Source organism: Austrofundulus limnaeus, unplaced genomic scaffold (assembly GCF_001266775.1).
Source record: "Austrofundulus limnaeus strain Quisiro unplaced genomic scaffold, Austrofundulus_limnaeus-1.0 Scaffold26, whole genome shotgun sequence".
Taxonomy (NCBI): domain Eukaryota; kingdom Metazoa; phylum Chordata; class Actinopteri; order Cyprinodontiformes; family Rivulidae; genus Austrofundulus; species Austrofundulus limnaeus.
The window spans coordinates 2,020,468-2,026,685 of record NW_013952428.1 but is presented as its reverse complement, the minus strand read 5'-3'; the positions used below and the strand labels follow the sequence as shown (position 1 = coordinate 2,026,685).

At 37.5% G+C, this 6,218-nt stretch overlaps 1 protein-coding gene across 2 annotated transcripts in view; it reads right to left on the bottom strand.

Annotated features, from left to right (window-relative positions):
• Positions 1–6,218, bottom strand: part of ppp1r16b (protein phosphatase 1, regulatory subunit 16B) — a 98,952-nt gene that overhangs the window by 21,825 nt on the left and 70,909 nt on the right. The window lies entirely within an intron of this gene.

The following is a 6,218-nucleotide window of genomic DNA, read 5'->3' as shown; positions in this document are numbered from 1 at the left end:
AGTTTTCTGAGACAAATTTTTTTTCTTTACCAGTAAGAGGTTTTTATTTAATAGAATTTTTGGACCAAAAATATCGCAATATATCGCCTTGTTTACAGTATCGGGATATATCGGGATATATCGGGACATATCGTATCGTGACCCCTCTGTCATGATACGTATCGTATCGCCAAATTCTTGCCAATACACAGCCCTAGCGTACTGTGGGCTGCAGTTCTGAGAACACATCAGGCCCATTTGGAGACGGTGTGCTGACACGTTAGCCATTGTGTGGACTGCTTCCTGGATCCGAGACAAAACTGGAAATGCACAACTCGCACCCGTTCACACAAGTAGACAGACAAAATGCACAAAGTGGGGGGGAGAGAAAATATTTTCCTTGTTAAAGTGGGTGTGAGAGATGGGTTTTTTTTCCATGAAAACCCTCCTCCAATCTGACCGATACCAGCGGCGGCACCGGAGCAGGTTTAAATGTGCGTGGCACAGCTGCAGCCCAAGTGGAAAAACAAGAGAGTAAAAAATGATGATGGATGAGATTACTTTGTCACAGTCAGAGGATCAGATATGATGAGAAAGCTGAAAGATTTAGAGAAAAATTCTTATTTCCAGAATCCTCCACTGACATCGGTGATGGGTAAATTCTGGGTTTGAATCTTGTTCCTGACATTTTCAATCAACCCCCAGGGGTGGGATCTTTTCATTCATTTATTTATTTATTTATTTATTTATTTGTTTGTTTGTTTGTTTTTGTTTTTTTTGTTGGGATGAAATGAGACACCTGTCACAATGAAATGCAAAATTCTCTTCTGAGAAAAAGCTGTTAATCCTGATATAAAACAATGTTTTTCATTGAGTAAAAGGAATGCAAGAGAAGAAAACAGAAATGTGCTGATAGTAGCTAAAAGAAAGAAACAAATCACAGACATCCGAAGAAACTAAACACAACATGTTTATAAACTTATATATAAGGTTTCAGGAAAAAAAATCTCCACAATTTGATTCGGTTCGATACTTTGCAGGAGTGTCAAACTCCAGTCCTCGAGGGCCGCTGTCCTGCATGTTTTAGAGGTTTTAGAGTTCAAACACACCTGATTCAGTGATTGAATTAACTCTTGAAATTGAGCAGAAGCCTGTTAATCAACCAGTGATCAAAATCAGGTGTGTTGGAGCAGGAAAACCTCTAAAACATGCAGGATAGCAGGCCTTGAGGACTGGAGTTTGACAGTTCGATACTTTTAGTGTTACAGTTCGGCAGTTTTTCGGTACAAAAAAGGGAAATTTCCATGCACTTCTAAACTTGTAATTTTTTTAAAATTAATTATGAACATTTGTTTAACCTCAAAAGTACAGTTTTTTAATTAAATATTGCTGAAACAGCAAGTTTCTCAGTAGATCTGCGCTCGACTATGCAGCCTAGGTGGAGTAGTCCAACACAGATCCACTGAGCCTTCAAGACACATCATATCCACAAGACAAGCTGATAAAATACATTTTAAAAATATGTATTGTTCAATACGGATACATGTATTGTTGCACCCCTAATATTTACTCTTTTCCTCACTATTAATGTCTTTTTTCCACTTTTACTTGACTATTAAAGAAAATAACTTTAGAATTTTATAATCAGATAAAACTTCCATTCAAATTTTTACAACAAACTATTTAGTGCAGCTTTACTTTATTCATGTTTTAGTATTTCTTTGAAATGAACTCCTCGTTAAATCCTTAAAGTCTTTTAGCGCACATATAAAATGTTTTTTGTCCGTTACCCAAGAGAATGAGTTTCAGCGTCGTCTCTACAGGGTTCTCGTTTCTGAGAAGAACACAAAAAGAGGAACTAACATGAATATTAAGAAGCAGACGGATGTCACTCTGAGGAATGCAAACAACCGCAGACAGAACCCCTCGGCCTCCTCTGTCACAAGTTTCTGCTTTTCAGTGACTTTAGGAACAGAACGGGGGGACTAGAAACTCATACTTTATTCATAATTAAAACATTCAGTAACTGTGTTAAATCCAGCCAACAAAAGTACAGATGGGTTGGAAGACTAAGCTTTCTAAGATTTAAATGATTTTAAAGTGCCTGTGACATGCAAATGCTTCAAATACAAAAAGTCAAAGAAAACTTCTTTCTATTTTAGAAACCTGGTATAATACACATGACTTTATACATTTTGTCACAAAACTGACAGATTTTCTTTTGAACTCAGTAAAAGTACAACAGGAAATGACATCAAAGGGGAACTCTTCAAGAAAAGGAAATCCCTGGTCTTTGTTTATTGAAACGATATTACTTGAACTCTGAACAGTCTGTTATTAGTTATTGTAGCAACACTCCGTTCACATGCAGACATTCCCCTTTGACATCACTTCCTGTTACTTCACATGTGAATATCTCAACAACGGTTCATCTCAGTGGTGTGAAATTTGTTTTGCAACACCTTATTAATGTTATTTTTCCAAAAATGCATTCATATCTAATTCAAAAATTTGATGTCACAGGCACTTTAAGTTTTTTGTATATTGTAATAACAAAATTACTCAGTAGGAGACTTGGACATGTGGTATAGTAGAAGATCACAGATACAAGCAGCAAGAAGGAAATTAAATTATTGCACTGTAAACATAAATGATGTCAATATCATTTTTATTTCTTTTGAAGTCTTTGCACAGATGTTTAACAATAATTAGGCCAGTGATGGAAGCCAATAAAGAAATCCTTCATCTCATGTCTCTAGAGGTAGTTCATAATGAATTTTAGGATTTATTTAGGGAGCTGTTTAGCTTACTGTCGAAACCATATTCTCTCCATCCAGAGCTACTTTACAGTCAGGAGGATGTTTGCTTCCAGAGTTTGTCAATAAAGTCAGCAGAATTGATCCACCTTTAGTAGAAAAAATTGAAAAGTGAGCACTTTTTCAAAATATAAATCCGGTTGAGCTCTTGTGTTGAACTGTTCAGCTGCAACCTTCTATAAATGGAAGTTGGCGTGAGATTAAAGAAAAGGTTTTACATTGTGTATTTACTTACAGCCCGGGTAATTAGCATCCGACTGCCAAATGTTTTAGGGCACACGATTTACTATTAAATGTGATCAAAAGTGTCTGAACTGATGAATTTGTTGCAAATCTAAAAGAACTTCAGAGTGTATTTATGGTATTTGTGCAAAGCAGTCAGAAGAAGTGCTGCCTTTAAACGTGTCAACTGTTTCCAGTCTTAATGGTAGGAAAAAAACACAGATTTAGAGCATAAGATAGAAGGGTATGAGTCACATTTTCTTTATTCGGTGTCTGTGTTTATATGTGGGGAAGTCTTAAATCAGCATGTTGAGGGAACAAAAGCAGATTTCATTTTCAGTGCAGGGCAACTGCCACGCTTTAAAGCACAACGAAGCCTGATAAGCATCATAAAATCGACAAAAACAAGACTCTAAAAACAGACTTGTCAAAGATACTGATAGATTAGATCACTTACAAGGATCCAGTTGGAAAGATCTGCAAATAATATCATTTTGAAACCCAAACGGTCCAAACCAAATTCTAGGTAAAACCTCAGCTAATCTTCTGAATAAACCCACATATTTTAGCCCACTGTTTTTTAAAACACCAACTTATCACTTCGATTTTTTTCTTCCCTGGAAAAGATAAAAGAAAACACAGACTTTCACCTACAAACTAACTTACTACTAAAGTGAAGAGAATAAAGACAAGAAGTAATGTCTAATTCATGAGAGAATTCACACAAAGAATGAGAGTGTGGCTCAAACAAAAGCCCGGATTATTATTATTATGCAGCCGGAAAACAACAGCAGCAGTCTTGCCGGGAGCCATCAGTGGGCAGAGAGGACTGTGGCTGGAGCTGCGGAGCAGAATGACGAGGAAATAAGGCTGACATTTGGAATTTTAAATGGCTGAAACTCGATCAAGTCGAATGCCAAGGGGGGGCTGTTGGCAACAAAGATGGCACTAAAACTGAAATACGGAGGCGATAAGTGAACGAGAGCAGGGCCAGGTGAATGAGAGTACAGCTGAGGCTGCCAGAAATAGAAGCCTAAATGGGCTTTAAATTTTACCAGAGCTGAACAAACTTATGCAAATCGACGTGAATCATGGGACTCTGAAGTCTAGCTGCTGGAGGTGAGACCTCAGAGATTCAAATGAGCTGAATGGAGACTTCAGCAAGGAGCTGGAAGATCAGTGGGACACAGCTGGCCTTCAGCACAACCAGGGCTGACAACAGGACTGTTTTCAATGTTATCTTGCTTTTGTCAGGACATCAACACCAAACTGTACATTAAGAATAAATAAAAGCCCATAAAAATGGTAGAATATAGGAGAAAAAAATGCTGGATGTTACTGAATTTTGGAAGTATAAGAATAGAATGCTAAAGGTCTGTTGAGTCTCCTCAAAAAGCTAAAGAGCTGAATACCTGATGGAAAAAAAAAGCCTAAAACCACACAAGAACAGTGAAAACCGTACAGCTCAACATGATCAAACGCTGCAGCGAAAGCACCCGTCACCTCTGCAGACATGTTTAAGCGGTAAAAATGACAGAAGTAAATGTTTTTAAATGTGACTGCAACATCGTGCACGCCCAACCCCACCGTAGTCAAAATACAGGAGATTACAGACAGACAACAGCTGTGCATTAATAAAAAATAGGACAGAATGAGGCAGGTGTGTTTGGAAGACAATAACTTATTTTCAGCCCCAAAAAACATGTAAATCTTGACAGGATTTAACCCATGTGGGGGTCAAAATCTGAACCTAGACAGTGTCATCTTAAAATAAGACATGTTGGTAGCTGCACCATGCTCATGTTTTCTGTAAAGTTTCCATAAAAGCCTACGTAGGCTGCCATGATGTACCACTAGTCCCACTCGGCCCCCTGGTTTCATATTTCTGGTACGCAAAGCGAGAACCAGAGATTCATTCATTCAGAGAGTTATGACAAAAAAGGAGTTTGCTTTTGCTTTAACTGGCGACTTGAGCAGTTCCATCACGAGTTTGAGTTCAACCTGTGTTTTTGTCAGCTGCCACAACAACTGAAGAAAACTGATAAACGCTTTAGAAACATTTTGCCTGGAACAAGAAGTAGGTAAGGCATGTCTATGCCCAGCGCCCTACGCACTGCACTTTATGCCAGAGAAGGAGGATCATAAACTAAATCTCAACAACCCACCAAAGAATGATTGTTTGCTCTTTTCATTTTATGGACAAAAATCCCACAGATATGCACCCCGATCCAGAGTTGTATCTGGGCGAAGACTGGCCACCAAAGGCGCGTCGTCCAGACCACTGAGCCAGACAGCTTCCAACAAAATCAACTAAAACCCTGAGTTTGTGCCTGGTGAGTGAAAGTCTAAATGTGGTTGGTCCTCGTTTCACTATTTCATCGTGCAGTTCTTTGCTTTTACTAAATTAAAGCCTACTCGGAGTGGTGTTAGTATCAGCGCTAGCTACAAGTAGTTTGCTGTAATCACAGTAATATCTTTGAAACCATAAGTAACGTACAGTAAGAGAAGTCGGTTTATTTTCTTGTGTTTTTTTGAGTTTTCAAGCTAAATTATTAAGAAAACAATTTACAAATTTTGTAACCTAAACATTACCTTCAATTCAGCTTCATAATGAGCCCTGTGCCCACACTCCACCTACTACAATATCATGTGCTGTGTAGCTGCTAACCGTTTAGCTCTCCTGTGTTTTGTTTGATTTTTACTACATTAAGTTGTCACTCAAATGCGTTGTAGGCTTTTTTTGGACTGTATCAAATGTTTGCTTTTTTTTGCACGATTTGTGTGTAGTCTAAGAACGTAACAACTGCGAAAATTGAGGCTTCATTGTAATGCTAAGAATTACTTTATGTCTAACTGCAAGTAAGTTAAAATAAAAAATAAATAAAATAAATTCATCCTTGTCCACGTAAACAATCAACACTCTTATGGCCATGCATAAATTAATATTTTTTTAATCCAATGTCACTGAATGGACTCTGTAGGTTTATTAACTAACTAGATAACGACAGTATTTCTGATTTCACGTCATAACTCATAGCGTAAGTTGGTTTTAAATTTCTGCCTATTTTAAAAATTAAATTCACTGGGTGCTAGTTCGCTTGTAACCTTAGAGTTAAACAGGAGGGTTTCATACAGCTGCAATTATTTTAAATAAATGATAAACAAAAATAAACTGCGTCTAATAACTCCATTAGCATATAT